The sequence below is a fragment of the Citrus sinensis genome, chromosome 9, assembly GCF_022201045.2.
Source record: "Citrus sinensis cultivar Valencia sweet orange chromosome 9, DVS_A1.0, whole genome shotgun sequence".
Taxonomy (NCBI): domain Eukaryota; kingdom Viridiplantae; phylum Streptophyta; class Magnoliopsida; order Sapindales; family Rutaceae; genus Citrus; species Citrus sinensis.
This window is the reverse complement of record NC_068564.1, coordinates 5,182,361-5,199,180: the sequence shown is the minus strand read 5'-3', so window position 1 is coordinate 5,199,180 and position 16,820 is coordinate 5,182,361. Positions and strand designations below refer to the sequence as shown.

The 16,820-nt window shown below is 30.9% G+C and overlaps 2 long non-coding RNA genes and 1 pseudogene across 3 annotated transcripts; 2 read left to right on the top strand and 1 right to left on the bottom strand.

The window, feature by feature from the left end:
- The first annotated feature begins 456 nt into the window (after positions 1 to 456).
- LOC102607500 (uncharacterized) lies at positions 457 to 1,456 on the top strand. The gene is made up of 2 exons (XR_008051929.1): positions 457 to 700; positions 1,054 to 1,456. It is a non-coding gene; the product is annotated as an uncharacterized LOC102607500 (long non-coding RNA).
- Positions 1,457 to 6,089: 4,633 nt separating this feature from the next.
- On the bottom strand, positions 6,090 to 11,634 carry LOC102618754 (putative lipase ROG1; annotated as a pseudogene).
- A 1,350-nt stretch (positions 11,635 to 12,984) lies between these two features.
- Positions 12,985 to 14,523, top strand: LOC127900017 (uncharacterized). Of its 2 annotated transcripts, none has more exons than XR_008051930.1 (3): positions 12,985 to 13,152; positions 13,974 to 14,140; positions 14,255 to 14,523. It is a non-coding gene; the product is annotated as an uncharacterized LOC127900017 (long non-coding RNA). The 2 variants fall into 2 exon arrangements; XR_008051931.1 differs by having other exon boundaries at positions 13,942 to 14,140.
- Positions 14,524 to 16,820: the final 2,297 nt, after the last annotated feature.

Sequence of the window (16,820 nt, the reverse complement as noted above, 5' to 3'; positions counted from 1 at the left end):
GAAGTCTTCGGCGACCAATACTTTCGCTAAATGTAGCCAAGGGAAATTATTATTTTATCACTTAATTTTTTTATATATTATTTTATTGTGAAATTTTTTACAATTATTTTTTTATTATTTTAGTGCCAAATCTTAAATCTATTAAAAATTTTGTGACGTCACATGAATATTTTATGAACTTCAGTATATAAAGTTAAAACTATTATAAAATTTACAATTTTATCAAAATAATTAATTGATAAAGTATTATCTCCTTGAATCTACTTAACTTTTGTACTTTTTAATTTTAAGGAATAAATTGTAATTACATAATTTAGGGATAAATAGAATTTTCTAAAAAATTTGTTATTCTTAACGATTTAAATATTTAATGGTAAAATAATAAAATTAAATATTAAGTTAAAAAAATCTATATATATACTAAGAATCATCGTCTTCGGGAACAAATGAGCTAAAACAAAAAATTCGTGATCTTTTTGCTTGTTCTTAGGATTCCGTAAAGAAACTAAAATGGGATGGTCGAAATGGTCATGTCAATTCTTCTTTCTCCAGTTACTGATTTTGCTTCCTCTCAGTTTGGAACTGGAACTGCAACTGATTGGGGAAGATTCTTCCTGCCAATGCCCGAGATACCAGCCTGATTACCCAAATCTCCCCTTTGATCAATGTTACCACTTGATTCAATCCTCTTTCGTGCAAGGTCTCTCTCTCTCTCTCTCTGACTTTAAAACACAAATTCATCTTCTGAAATCTAATGTTTGACCCAAATTGGAAAAGAAAAAAATAATAGTCAGTTTAAGAAAAGTATTTGAAATTTTAGAATATATCGACCCATTTTCTCGTTTTTTATTTTAATTTTCTCTCTTACATACTAAGTCGTAATACGACAGGTTTCACATTATTGAACTTAATTCATTTTCTGAAATCCAGTTCTCGATGAAATAGGACTACTGAAGCTCCAAAAAAATCACTTAATTCTTCTTTATTCTTTAAGTAGTAATTATTATATATATATATATATATATATATATATATATATATTGTATTTTTCAGATCGTGGGAAAGTTTTGGCTGAGATACAAGCTCGAATAAAAAAGGAATTAATTGCTGAGCTACAAGCTCGAATAAAAAAGGAATTAATTGCAATTCAGCCTACTTTGCAGCATTTGAGGGAAATGATTGACTATTTTCTACCAGCGAATGACAATAATGGTGGTTATATCGGTCCCCATCTAGACCCGGATTAGATAACAGTTTTTAAGGTCTATTTGGTTTAGTGACGCTGCTGGAAAAAGAGATAATAACAGTTTTAGTGTGTCAATAAAGTCCGTGAGTTGAGAGTTCTTAATAGTTGATTGCTTGAGCTAAGAATCCTTCACTACAGTGGCGCATCTCCGCTTTGGAAATGTAATAAATTTTAACAGGTTTTTATTATCAATAACTTTCTTTTGTTACATATTATCGGAAAAATGATAGTTACATCTCCAAAAATTGAGAAAAGAGTAACAAGACCCCAAAACTTTTACTAAAAGACATCAATACCCTTCTAAATTATAATATTCTTTGGCTTTATTAATTTAATAAATTGACTTCAATGTTTTGTTATAAATATAATTAAAATATATATGTATATATATATAAGAAAAATATTTTAGTACTTTATAATATATGAGATGTATTTTATCATATCAAAGTAAATTTTATAATAAATAGAAACGTACTATTAAAGTAAATATATAAAAATTTAAATTATTTTAAATATCATATAAAATAATTTTAGTATTAGTAATATGTGAAATATATTTTATTTACTATAAAATATATCTGACCCAAGTATATATTCAAAATCTTTATAATAAATACAAGGAAAAATGACAAACACACCCCCAATGTTTAGACAAAGGGACAAAAACCCCCCAACGTTTCGAAAAAGACATTTACACCCCCATTCACTAACGGAACAGTAACTTTTAACGGAAATAATAATTTTTAATATATAATTACTGTCAAATATACTCTCATTGCCCAATTCCTCTATTTAAATTTTTATCAAATTCTCTCTTCAAGCCAAATAAATTTAATCCATTATCAATTTTTATGTCTATTGGATATGTTATTTAATACAATTAAGATAAGATTTTTGTAATTATTGTTGTAACCAACCTTTTTTTTATTTTGTTGATTATACAAGTTTAAATGATTGACATGTAGAGAATTGTTATTCTTATGGCATTAATAACTAATTTTATTTATTTTTATTCTTGAGTAACGGATTAAATTTATTTGGCTTGAAGAGAGAATTTGATAAAAATTTAAATGGAGAAATTGGGCAATAATGGCATATTTGTAATTTTATTAAAAATATATGGACAAATTGGACAATTAATAATTATTTTTTAATTTGCTAGAAGGGTATAACGGTAATTATGTATTAAAATTACTATTTCCGTTAAAAGTTACTGTTCCGTTAGTGAATGGGGGTGTAAATGTTTTTTTCAAAACGTTAGGAGGGTTTTTGTCCATTTGTCTAAACGTTAGGAGTGTATTTATCCTTTTCCCTAAGTACAAATATACTACTAAAAATATTTAATATAATTAGTCTACTATATATTTGTATTTATTAAAAAATTTTAAAGTTATTAGATTTAGTGGTATTATACTCAAAAGAGAGTGCTAGAGGCCCTTATTAAAAAGGATTTGTTTGACCAAGTGCCTACAATATAAATCTATCATTCTGCAAAATCTGAACTCCTAGAGACGAGCATTTGAAACGCAGTCCAGTAAACCATCAAACAACAGCAGAAAAATTTTCATGCATTTGTAATTTTATTCAACCTTGCATACATTTGTCAAGTGTCTTAGTAAGAGCCCACAGGCACTCATGTACAGTGAGTGAGTGAGTTTACAAGCACACATATGCATGAGCATGTCCCATTGCACGTGCGAGAGGGAAAGAGTTACCTGTATAACACTATGAGCACTTGAGCAGCAAACCTTTGTCTGCAGTTGTGGAAGCTAACATCTATCTTTCCCCATGAAACACGAGACAGGCCTTTCACCAGTTCCTCTGCACAATATAGACCAACAAGAAATAGTCCACAAAACATCACTGGATACTGCGCTTTTCTGAGCAATAATTGTAGCCAAGTCATAAGCACAGACTAACATTTTTAATGTTATCAGTGTCCGAGCAAGAATAAAACAAGGAACAAATTAATGGTCAACTAGATGCAAAAAAAACTTAAAGAGCCACAACAGATGAACGATGAAGGGATATATATTTTGATTGGACAAGCAGGCTAACCTGACAGAAACTGTGTGCAATGCCTTTGCAATAGATAATAAATTTATATTGTAGTCAAATATCTGGAAAACAACAAAAATAAATTTAACAAAAACATCAAAAGTACAAAACTCCATAAGAGTACTTTATGTTTTTTAAGCTACACCATGACCAAGCAAATAAATTATTCAGATAAGAACCTCATAAGAGTACTTTATGTTTTTTAAAGCATGTTTGCAATCTTAAAATGCATTTCAGTTAAAATAAAATTGAATGTTTCAAAAATAAAAGAAAATGTGATAAACAAGTTTTGCATGCGTTTGGTCACTATACAGTATACTAGAAAATCAAATTGAATGTCTTTGGTTCTTACTGATGATGTTCCCCTTGACCATCTCTATTTCCTTCTTTCGAGTATACTGAAATTTTGATTTGCAGTACACTCTATCATTTCCAAATAGCAACAATTTATGAAACATTTTTTTTTCCTCTGTAATTTTTGTTATGTTTGTGATCGCATTACAGAAGTTTATCTATGCACCCATTTTCATCTAAAAATTTATATTACTGATTATTATTATTTTCTTTATTAAACCAATAGTTTTCTCTGTTAAATTTATCGACAGAATCAGATGACCGTATTATCCTTATTTGATGGCAAAATTTGAAGAATAAGAACAGAGAAATATCTAGATAGTTGCCAAAGAATATAAAAATAAAAAATAAAAACATGGGAGATCAATTTTCGTATAATAAGGAAATAGATTATCACTGTGTGAATCCATAATCAAAACATTAAATCAAGACCTTCGAATTTAAAAGACATATCAAATTTTTATCAATAACATTATCAAATCAATAAGTTTTTTAGCACTTGACTGTAATTACAATGAGTAATAAAAGACATATCAAATTTTTTTTGTTCTAAATTTCATCTCAAATAATATATCATTTATTGCGTAGTTGATAATTCATTAAAAGATGCAAGTGAAATTTCATCTCAAATAATATGTCATTTATTGTGTAGTTGATAATTCACTACAAGATGCAAATGAACTAATTGTGTTATCTCATCAACCAATTAATTAATGTTATTTAAAATAATTTTTTGTAATAAATAATTTGGGATGTGTAATGTTAAAGAAGCACATACTGTATATAAGCATGCTGCACATACTTAGCACGTGTGAATGAAATCCAGTTAGCTGAATCAATTGAGAATGTAATGCCAGCTCAGCAAAAGTTAGTTAAGCACGCTAAGATTCCGTTTTTGTTTGTTTTACTCTTCTGTTAGCTGACATGAGCTGAGTATTAATAGTGCATTTGTAATCAATATTCGTTAAGAAATAAAAATCTGAAATCCAGAATCTTGCTTGTAATTTTCTCAGCAATCAAAGCATATTTTCTCAGTAACCAATCAGATTGATCAGTGCATTTTAAGTTTTCAAACATGTAAAACTGTTCAATTGCAAATAGCCGACATATTACCGCTAATTTTGCTAAACTTCCAAGGTTGCTTATTTGTGATGGAAGCGAATTAATTGAAGAGCTTTATCAACTAAGAAAAATGTAAAAGGAGTACTTTTTATTAATACCCAAAACATTAATCCTGAAAGGAACGCTCAACATGTAATTGGATATAAAATGGTAGCAAAAAAAACTTGACCATCTCTGTTATTTTTTCTTTTCTTTTCTTTTTGGAACAAATGATAAATCTCTTATTTAGTTCACGTTGATGCAGAAAAGAATGAGAACATAATAATTAGGAGTACTTTTAAGACGGTGGCGTTGAAAGGAAAATCAAGATTTTTAAATTTTGGTAGTGGATGATGAGAAATAGGGGGTAAAGAGTATTTTTGTAGATTTAAATAGCCTTAGCGTCACTCTTACCAATAATCTAATTTTGAGAATCTGCTATCTGAATATTTTGAAAATTTATCTAAAAATAAATCCTTTAGATTATTGAATAAGTAATTATTTGAAAATGTAATACGTTTCCTAATATACAATTAATATCTTTTTAAAATTTTATCATTTCAAATAGATTTTGCAAGAAATTCATGATTAATTTAGGTCCCTCGATCTTCTCAACTCTGGTTTGTGAATTTGAACGTGAACGCTTTGGAAGAAGCTTGTACGGTTTGGGAATATTGAAATTGAATAACAAAAATAATTACTAAACAGAAAGGCAAAAGCTTGTCGATCATTTTTTTCAAGTGGAAATATGGGATAATAATTAATGCTTGAAACAAGTTAATTTCATCTTTGTAGTTGGTTATATTGAAAAGTATTAATAAAAAAAAAAGAGTTTGTAGTTGGTTGTATAAAAATCATAATATTAGTGTCCAAACTAGTAATGCAAAATGCAAGATTTTGGATATTCTCTGCCGCTAATTTATTGAATAATTATCAATTAACTACCTAACGTTGGTGTAATTTCAAGCACCTACTTAAGGATCAAAAACAATTTTTCTATAGGATATTGGGTCATGACTCAACTTAGTAGACAGACCCTAAGGAGAAGCCATGGTTATAAGGCTATGAATTAGAGATAATTATAAACGAAAAGTTGCAACAATTAAGTAGCTTATAGTTAAACCTTTACCAAGTCACTTCTTTTCAGTTCTTTTAACCACATGCAGTACTGATAATCAAATTCCTATTTAAACCATGAGGGATTACATCATTTTGTTCACTTATGCACCTGTAACATCTGCATATTTAACATTTGCACTATTCTTCTGACGCCTCGTGCAGTTTAAAGAACATCCTTTGTCATTACTGGAATTAAAGAGGCAAATTTGAGCAATCTTTCATATAGCAAATCAAAGAATTAAAAAAATCTTGACTAGAGGTGTCGCAAAAATAATCTTTTTTTCTTTTTCAAGAATCTCATTTAAGAAAGTACATTATGTTTAGAGTTTGGAAAAGCTTAAACTCGTTCTCTGATAAAATTATCAAAACCTTGTATAGAGAATCAAATATGGGATGTTGATCACACATCATACAAATAAAAAGTAAAAGGTAGAAATTTTCAGAATAATAATTAAATAAATGAAAAAAAAGTTAAAAGTGGCCAGGTTACTCCTATAAAACAAGTAAACCTTACAAACTATTAATAATAAAAACTAGACCTAATTATTGAAAGTGGCCAGGTTACTCCTAAAAATGAAAGAGACCTAATTATTGAAATGAGATTTAATAATAAAAATTAGACAATAGAATTTACACAATTAGTTTTACTTACGGGTATTTTTGTCATTAATGGAGGTGTTAAAAGAATTTTAAAAATTTTAAAAATATTTTAATGGAGTTAATTAAGAAAATGGGTGTTGAGAGATATTTTGAGGGGTGCCAATAGTTTATATTTTATATTTTCCATCTTTCGCCTAACTGACCAACTGCCAAGTGCCTACAATATAAATCTATCATTTTGCAAAATCATGAACTCTCAGATACGAACATTTGAAATGCAATCGAGTAAATGTCAGGAAATATGTTTTCTATTATAAAATCATCATTCTAGGGCAGAAAATTGAAATGTCATTCCCATCCCTCCCTTCTCCCCTTATTTCCATCCCTTGCAAGAGATACCTAATCGTAAATGTAAATGATTGACCTGAACACTTCAATATTAGCATTTAAGACATAACATTATTGTCCACGGAAACATAACATCAAACTGGAAATACATAAAGTCAAAAACCATCAAATAACAGCAGAAGAATTTTCATGCATTGTCAAATGTGTCTTGGTAATAGCCCGCAGGCACTCGTGCAGTGAGTGAGTTTACAAGCACACATATGCAAGAGCATGTGCCATCGCACGTGCGAGAGGGAAAGAGTTACCTGTATAACACTATGAGCAGCAAATCTCTGTCTGCAGTTGTGAAAGCTAACATCTATCTTTTCCCATGAAACACGAGATAAGCCTTTCACCGGTTCCTATGCACAATGTAGGCAGACAAGAAATAGTCAACAAAACATCACCGGATTTTTCATTTTTCTGAGCAATAATTGTAGCCAAGTCATAAGCACAGACTAACATATTTAATGTTATCAGCGACAGGCCCCAAAAAAAAAAAAAAAAGAATAAAGAACAAAGTAATGGTCAACTAAATGAAAAAAAACTTCAGAGCCACAACGAACGAACTATGAAGGGATATATATTTTCATTAAGCAAGCAGGCTAACTTGACATAAGTCACATAACAAAGGCAGACAGCATAAACAAATTAAAATTTTAAAATTTTAAAATGGAAGACCTTCTATCTTATCACTGCCATCATCTTCCATTGAATTAGGGTATCACAGGCCTTGCAATGCTCATGGTACACGATATGTGGATATTTTTCATCAAGTGAATCTTCCCACTGTTTAACAAAAAAGACGTCTTTCTTGTTATACTCCAACCAAAAGGTTGGAAACTGGAACAAAACATACAAATTCAAATAGATAATAATACCTTCGGTAATTCACTCTTACGTCTTATTGACGATGTTCTCCACCCAACAATATCTATACCGGAGTCGATTATGGAAAACAATAGAAAATGAATTTACCAAAAACATGAAAAGTATGAAACTGCGAAGCTACACCATGACCAAGCAAATAAACAAATTAGATAAAAACTGCATAAATCAGAAAAACAGGACACGGTAGTAACACGCATTTGAATATGCCACCCGACGTTTGAACGCACGCAATGCAGACCTACGTAATCAATCATATAAATGAAAACCCACAAACGAAGGCATCCCAAAACTTTGTTGTTCGTAACTACAAAACAATATAACAAAGAGGTAAAACGAGCATGCATACATGAAGTAACTTTCATCTTCATCTTCCGCCATGCGTCTGAGCAATGCAGGCCTTCCCTCATCATTATCATTAAGAAAAAGGTGTCGACCTGTTCTTCTAAATATCAAGTGAATGACAAAATTCGCAGCTTTTTCAAAGGCAGTTACACCAAACAGAAATGGCACCTGCAAACAGATACCAAATTTTTCAAGGACTACAAATGAGGCAAGTAAATACAATTGAAATATTTCCAACAAGATAATTTTTAATTTAGCAGAATATAGAATCAAAAACAGCAACGAGTAGGTGGGGGCTACTATCCACTCGGACATTGAACACAAATCTACATTTGACTTAAATTCCACACATACAGAACCTGAGGGAAGGATTGATTGAAACTAAGCTGTGGGTCATATTTGGAATAATTTCATGGCTATTACAAATCTAGAGTAAGTGCTGATCAGCACAAGGGGCAGAATTTATTATATTAGTTTTATTTGCCATAGTAATGCATGTCCCTGAAACATGATATAGTGTACTTTAATTTCTTCACCCTCTGGCATAGACATCAGTGAGGTAATTTCCTACCCCAACAAAATTAAGTTATAAAAGTCATTTGAGCACTTACAGAACTGAAACAAGATAACTTGGTTTTTTTTTTCTGATTTGATGAATTAGGTAAGAGAAAACATTAAATCAAATTTGTCAAGATAATTTGACTCGAAGTTCAATATCTTCTATCACATTTCTTTGCAATACCCCAAAACAGGGGGAAAAAATTTCCTGGACAAATCTTTGTCAAGAAATTCTGTTATCCAAGTAGCCAATTTAACAGTTCAGTTCGTCATGCCCAAATGCATATTCTCCAAGGTTATTAAATTGACAACATAAATTAGTATTCACCAATGAAATACTTCCAAAACTAGATCAAGTAAAACCAACAAAATTTGAGATACTAATTAAACTCGCAAGATGAGATTCTCATGTTCCCCCTTTAAATTTAAAGATCCTTTTATTCATCTAGTTAAATCTCAAGCATCCATGTTCTATGGTCGACAAATTATGAAGATTGGGAACAACTGAAACAAGATATCCTCAACGAGCAAGGACAGGAACCAAGTGCCCATCCTCCTGCCCAAAAGATTTCTAAATAAATTCATTAACATGTCCAAGGAACCCCTCGCTTAAGTGGTCACTTTCAGCCAGACTAATTCAGAAGGATCCTACACCCTTGCTGCATTAAATAGCCCATACTAAAAAAATCAGCACTTCAGTGGAACATTTCAAATAATACCACATGCTTGCCTCCAATAAAAAATAAAACAAGCTCTCTGCTCTCACAGCCATCTCCAATGATTCTATGAGCTCTAATTTTCCTTCACAAAGCTTTCTTAAAGTATGTTTTTCATTTTGTGTTCATGAAATTTGACTTTAATGAAGAAAAGAATATAAGTTAAAACTGTAAAGATAAAAACATACCTGCTTATTACCCCTTGAACTAAGATGAGGCGTAGCAACAGTGATGAAGTTAATAGCCTCTAATCCAGCTATTGTACCCCTTAAGTTCTCTGATGATGTATCAGCCGATGAATCTTCTCCATTCTCCATCTTAGGACGTCTATACAATCTCCCAATTGCATTTATTGCCACTAAACCTCCAACAGAATGCGCAACAAAGGAGATTTTCTGCAGATTTGGCTTTCTTTCGATCACTTCAAGGACCTAGAATTCAAGCATTCTGTTAATAACAAAACAGAGTGTGAAGTGGATACTCTCGCATAAAAGGTAAATAGACCTTTTGAATTCTAGGTGAATCCTCTCATCTATGACAATCTGTAATAATAACAAGAAACCAACCTCCTGTGCCAAGCACTCGCCCATCACATCCACACCATCTAGAGTCAGCTTAGACATGTTTCGTTCACTGCCTACAAAATGTATCCAACAAATATTATGAAAGCTTAAACATGAATATTGCACTAGTTTTACATGTAATAGTTTGCATGCTCTGGAAGAAAAGATCATTTTGCCATATGATTGCACAAATGACAAATAATTAGCACTATGACTAGTAGTACCTACCCAGAGACTGTCAATAAGCACACAAAAAAGCATTACATTCGCAAAACTTCCCAATCAATTTACGATACATAATGCAGATAAAAACAATCCTTACAGTGCACAAAAACTTTATCAGGCAGTCTCTTAACAAAAACTGCTTAGCTCCAAACTTCCAATCTATAGCACTGCATAATCGAAAAATACAATCACAGATCAATAAATAAACTTAGAAAAATTCGAACTGATTCAATTACTATGATTAAGCATAATTGACTTTTCACTTCTCATTTGTAGACACACTGTGTCATTTGCAGTCAAAGATAAATCCTAAAAACAAAAATATTTATAAAAACCGTTCAAAAATGGAAAATTCAAATAAATAAAATAAAATAGAAATTTTAAAAATCTGACCTTCCGAGAATACCATGGACCATAACAACGAGATGATCAGCAGAAGAAGCATCTGAGTGCTTACAACTCCAGACATCACAGCTTCCATTAACCGACTCTTTAAAGCAAACGCCGTTCTCTACTGTGCCGTTCTCCATAGTGAGTACAATTCACTAATTACAGCATTTGATTATTAAATAATAAGAGTGGTAAAGAAAAATGGAGATCTGAAAATGAAGTGTTTGGGAATTTCGGAGATTCTCGGGAAATTTTTGGGACAGAAAGTGAGGGAAGATAAAAAGAGAAAGGTGAGAGAGTTGGTCATGATGTCAGGTCGAGCAAAGGCTGAAAACTCAGTTGTGTTCATGCAGTTTCACTCAGTTAAGTATTCATATGACGCCACGTATCCGAACTTCGGTTCCTCTTTTTTATTTTTATAACACAGAGAGAGAGAGATTTAGAAATGTAAGGATAATTAATCATACATCTACTAAGTCCATCTTAAATAAAATTATTATAGTATAACTTAAATATATATATTCTCTGTTCTAGTAGAAAAGAAGTTTTTTCTGTTTAATTTTTTAATTACAAAAATCATAAGAATTCTGATGAAAGACTTCGACTTATTGTGAGAGTATAAATTCACCATTCCACTTTGGTGATTCATTCACCCAAAATTTTCTGTCAAACATAACTATTCTCCAAGGAACAACCAAAATGAAAAAAGTAACAACTTTATGGTGATTCATTCACCCAAAATGAAAAAAGTAATGTAAAAGTTACCATGGTACTGGATAGACAGTTTAGATAAAAATTCAGTACTAAAAAAATATATTGAAGATAAACTGACCAAGAACAACTAAGAGATCTTGAGTGAAGGAAGTTAAACATCGATTGATCTCACCTCAATTCCAAGTATATCATCAACCCCATACATGTAACTCAAGCCACGGACTATCTCCCGAATGACTGTATTAATCCCTGGGCATAAGCCACCATAAGTCACTATGCAAGCACAAACTTCATCCGACTTGAAATAAACCTGGCATCAGAAACACTTCCAATCAGCTTCCTGAGATGCCTTTATAGGTGGCTCCAAATACATTACCTTCTCTCGTGGGCCAGCACGCCGAAAATGAACTCCTCTAGGACTATCTTTCCATATAACTATCCTTAGGAAATGCAACAAGAAAAGTGGACTGACAAGGAGAAAGCAAGTAACATGAAATATCAAAATTCAGTTCAAATATTTCTGCTTACTTTCTGGGCAACTGCATCTTCTGGGCCAATGAATGTTTGCCTAAGAGACAATAGAATGCACTACGGATTAACAACCACAACTGATACTACTGAGAGAACTTTGTGAAAACTCAAATGGGCTTACTTGACAACAGCACATGCTTGACTCTTTTTCACGGGATTCGGGTATGACTGAACGCAAAACATTAAGCAAAAAACAAAATCATGAGCAATGCATACATCATTTAGTTCGCAGAATACACAAAGCAACAAGGAATAAAGGCATTCTGGTAAAGAATTCGTCAAATTTCTCATTTTACAAAATACACACAAGGCAACAGTATTTTACTTCATATCTCGCAGCTTCGAATCACACACAATGCTGCAGTTTGATCAAAGAAAAATATAACACGATCTACATATTAATTTCGATTTCAGTGGTTAATTGAGCAATTTGAGCTTCACACACAAATAAATAATTAAAAAATAAAAACAATAAGAAGAAGAAAAGTGAATTACCAGTAAATCGGGGAGAAAATTAGTCAAGTGAGGGACATCCTCGAGGGTGAAGCCGTCATTATGGATTTTTTTATTATTAGAAGCACGAACTGCCACCACCACCGGTCGATTTTGGCGCGAAACCAACGGCTTTATTTTGAAGTTTCTGGAATCGAAATTGAATTTATGAAAAACTGGATTCAGTATCATTCTTTTGGAGTTGAATGGAGATTGAGATGGAGATCGAGAAAGTGAACGAGATGGAATTGAAAGATCCATTACAATTTCAGGGAATTAAAAAAAATTAATTTCCAAAATTTAACAGAAAAATAAAAATAAAAGTTTGTATTTATATTATATAATTTATTATTTGTACAGAGCGGCAGAGCGCTAAAGTGGAAATTTCGACAAACGATGAGAGAAGTGATCAAAAATATACAGAGCGGCAGAGCGCTTACGTTACATTTTATGTAAGAAACATAACTGATATGACTATTTAATTGATGTAAGTGCAACACGTGTTAATTTGAGGGGAGTAATAAAAACTTGTTGAAACTGGATGGAAACCGGTTGCAAAATGGGTCAACGGTAAAGTCAATCCCATGCGTTTATCATTATAGTCGGTTGAAGGTAAAGCGGTAATCACTGAAAATTTTAAAAAGAAAGGAAAAATTGGAAAGAGAAAAAAATTTACGCGACTTTTAAAAGAGGATTATTGAAGAAGCAACAGCTCGCTGCTACAACTAAATATGCGAAAATTTCATATAGCTTTATATTTGATTGTATTGAACAAAGGCTGAAAGTCGAGGGGGAAAAAAAATGGTTTCAGAGTTCTGTTCGTTACTAGTACATGGAGAAATGACGGGGAGCTGCAGTTTCACAGGTTAGAGAGTGTTTGAAAAATTTATAATATATTTCGTTATTTTTTTTCCGTTGGAATAATGAACTTGTAATATCAGCGATTAATTTATCCTGCTTGAAAGTCTTAAATGGACCATATTCATCAAGTGTTCGATGAAATGTCTGAATAGCGTTAGCCCGGAAATATTTGGCTAAAATTGATGAATATATTTGGTTAATATGATGAATATATGTGAGGTTTGTATGCTGGTGATTGATTCTTCTGCTGCTGCTGGATTATTCTGCTGAGTATTTGTAGTTTGGTTTATTTATTAATATAAATGAGGGTTGTATACCGCTGCTAGCTTCTGTTGTTGTGCATCTGTACTTTGGTTTGTTTAGTATCTCTGTTTTGAGTTGTTTTTCAGAGCCACCATGAATCATGTTACGTTGTAGTTCTCTGAGAATGAAGGAAAGAAGCTAAATTGCCTTCTTAATTTCATTTTTCCATAACAATATTTTCTCTTCTTTTGGGTTCTGTAGAATTAATAATTTTCTCCTTTCCTTTTATTCTGTTCTCTCTGTTTTGGTAGAGTACGATGAATATATAGGAGTTATATAGAATATATTCTATTCTGTATAATATTTTCCTTTTATTCGCGGTGCCATTCTTTGTAATTGTATTTGTGCAGTTCGTACAATTCAATGCAATGCCTGCAATATCTGTAATTCAAAACTAGAATATATTAATCAATTAACAAATTGAAACCTTGATGGCCTTGCTAAATTAAGGGAAAAGTTTAAATTTTGACTTTGTTATTAGCATTTACAGAAATGGAGCTTCAGAATATTTTGTTTATTTAGATTAGGGATGCAATAAGAAGCAAGAGTGGGTGCGGTGCTGACAGAGCGCCAATAATCTTTCGATACTTTAGTTAGTTTTGCTCCGAAGTTACATGATCCATCACCATTTTTGACACCTAAGAATGAAAGAAGAGGTGCATCTTGGAACAAATGCAGAATTGGAGAAGGTGAGAAAAAAACTCCAACAATGACGTTGGCCATTGCATATTTCGTGAATTTTTTTTGTTATTATCTTGGTTGATATGTAATTTGACGGAACTTTTGGTTAATGTCAAATGTAGATGTGTCAGTGCAACAATTAGGAAGTTTGTGGGTTGCGTCCCAGCCCCAGGAAGCAAAGTTGGCAACTATTTATTCAAAGAGAAAAAAAATTGCAGAACTGGATGCACAGAATGGAAGAAGGCAGCATGGGAAATGATGTTTTTACGTTTATGTGTGTATATTGTAGAACTTGTATATGTATATAAAGCTTTGTTATGTTTTACCCGATATGTAAATAAAACATGGAGCTTCTTATGTTATGTCTGTTAATTTAAGCAATTTTTTTGGTCAATTAGAAGTGTTATAAAACTATAAATCTATGTGTTAGTGTAACTTGAAATTTATCAACAAAATATATATATATTGTAATAGTTTTTAGGTGCGATTTGATTGAATTAGGGAGTAGATGCTTTAATAATTATTTCAAATGTTATATAAGTATGAAATGCGAAAATAAGACTTAAAAATATTATACTTCCTTTAATATCTTCTTGGACTACACTGTGTAATTCGTAATTTCTGCCACATTCCAGCACCTGTAGCTTCGATTTTATGGGGCTGCAATTTTTTTGGTTTCCCTAATTTTTGATATGAAAAAATAAAATAGGAATTTGGTTATCTCATTTGCTGCTTCTGTTGCTTTCCACTTTCAAAACCTAATTACTGTACTTTCTGTCTTCAATTTTCTGGATTTTCCAGCGACCACTCATCACTTATCATTTCCATCTAAAATTGTCTTTTCCGACTAATCCCTTAGCTTGCTTTTTTCGACAACCGTTTTAGCAGGTAGCCATTCTTTTGTTTTTAAAAATAAATTTCCAACCACTACCTGAACCTAATTTTACGTTATGTTTCACCACACCCGTTGGATCTGCAAATTGAGGAATCCAACAATTCATGTTCTCGGAATGTTACTTACATCAAATGTAAGTTAAGCGTTACCAAATATCAAATGGGCTTTCTACATAGTGAGATGGTCAGAAGGCGTACGTAAACATTTTTGTCACGTGCAACTTCGAATTTCAATTTTTATTTATTTATTTTGCTTTGGAAGATTTCGAATTATTTGTTCATTAAACAGATTTACAAAGTTTAAGAATTATCAATTATTTAATTCTTTTTAAACATTTTTAATAAAAAATAAAAAAAGTTTGCTATCTAAAAATTCTCTCTACGGTAAATTTCTATAAAATAATATTGTTGTGGTTTAGAAAAAATATTATCTTAGCGAAGTTATTTCTTTATAAATAATTGAATAACTTATTAATTTATCAGTAACGAATGTTTATTAATTTAAGAATAATTTTCTATTTTAATTACTTATGTCATCTTAGCACGTGTAATATTCCTTTGATCAAGATTCATGTTTAAATTTCAAAAATTGCCCAATACGTAAAAAGATATTAATAAATGTTATGAACATATACATAGAAGTCGAAAAATTAATTTAATTACGTTGTACACAAACATAAAACTGATCTACGGAAATTTTAAATTAAATACCCTCGAAGATAGATTGTTCAGATACTTAAAGTATATAGAACATAAACTCTATAAACTTTATATGTAGATCGGTCATTCATTAGTTTTATTTTTAGTCTCAAATCATTGCATATATATGGAGTTTGAAAAAGAATTGAATTGAAAAAAATTAAAGTTGTCAAAAAAATTATTAATATTATGATTTTTATACATTATTTTATTAGTATTTTTTATTTGACTAATTATTAATTTATATTTCATTAGGCCGTAAAGAATTCGAAAAAAAAATTATTATCTTATGCATTTAGCGAGATTATTAATTTAGTGCAATAGCCAAAGTCAGTGCTAAAAGATTTTTTTATTTAATCAAGATTATGAACTTATCAAACATTCATATATCGAGATTTTACTGTATTTCACTTAAAATAAAATTGAATTTGGACAAGTACTGATAAAAAAAATCAGTTTACTAAATGAAACAAGGATTCAATTTATCCCCTACTTGTAATGATAATCTTCAATTTACATTTTAAAAATGTGAAAACATCAATAATTCAATATACCCTCATTTACTATTTAAAAAAAAGTTATTAATATGCCCCCATTTATCATCATCTTCTAAACAAAAATGAAAATAAATTAAAATTTTCATATTTTTAAGGATAAATTGAAAATTATCTTTCTCAGTACCAAGGAGTTCACTCTTGAAAAAAAGACGATGTCTTATGGTTGTTGCTGCAACATATTGTCCACAATTTCCCTAGACTAATTGTCTTCTGCTTCAAATGGGATTTTTAATTGACACGGTGACCAAGCTTAATTACATTGTTCAAACTTGAAACTTTAAAGATTTGCTTGGCAATCTGGCATTCATTGGTGCCTTCTTCTAGCTCCCACAATTTTGTCAATATATTTTTTTTTATTAATGAAAGTAAAAATGACAGATAAGGGGAAGATATGAGAAATTGAGATACATTTTAGGTAATACAATTAATTAATTAATGCATATATGACATTATTGACACGTGTAGTTCAATTTTATACAATCATCAATTATATCACACATGTCATAAATATAATATCATTTATTTATCGTATAGCTAA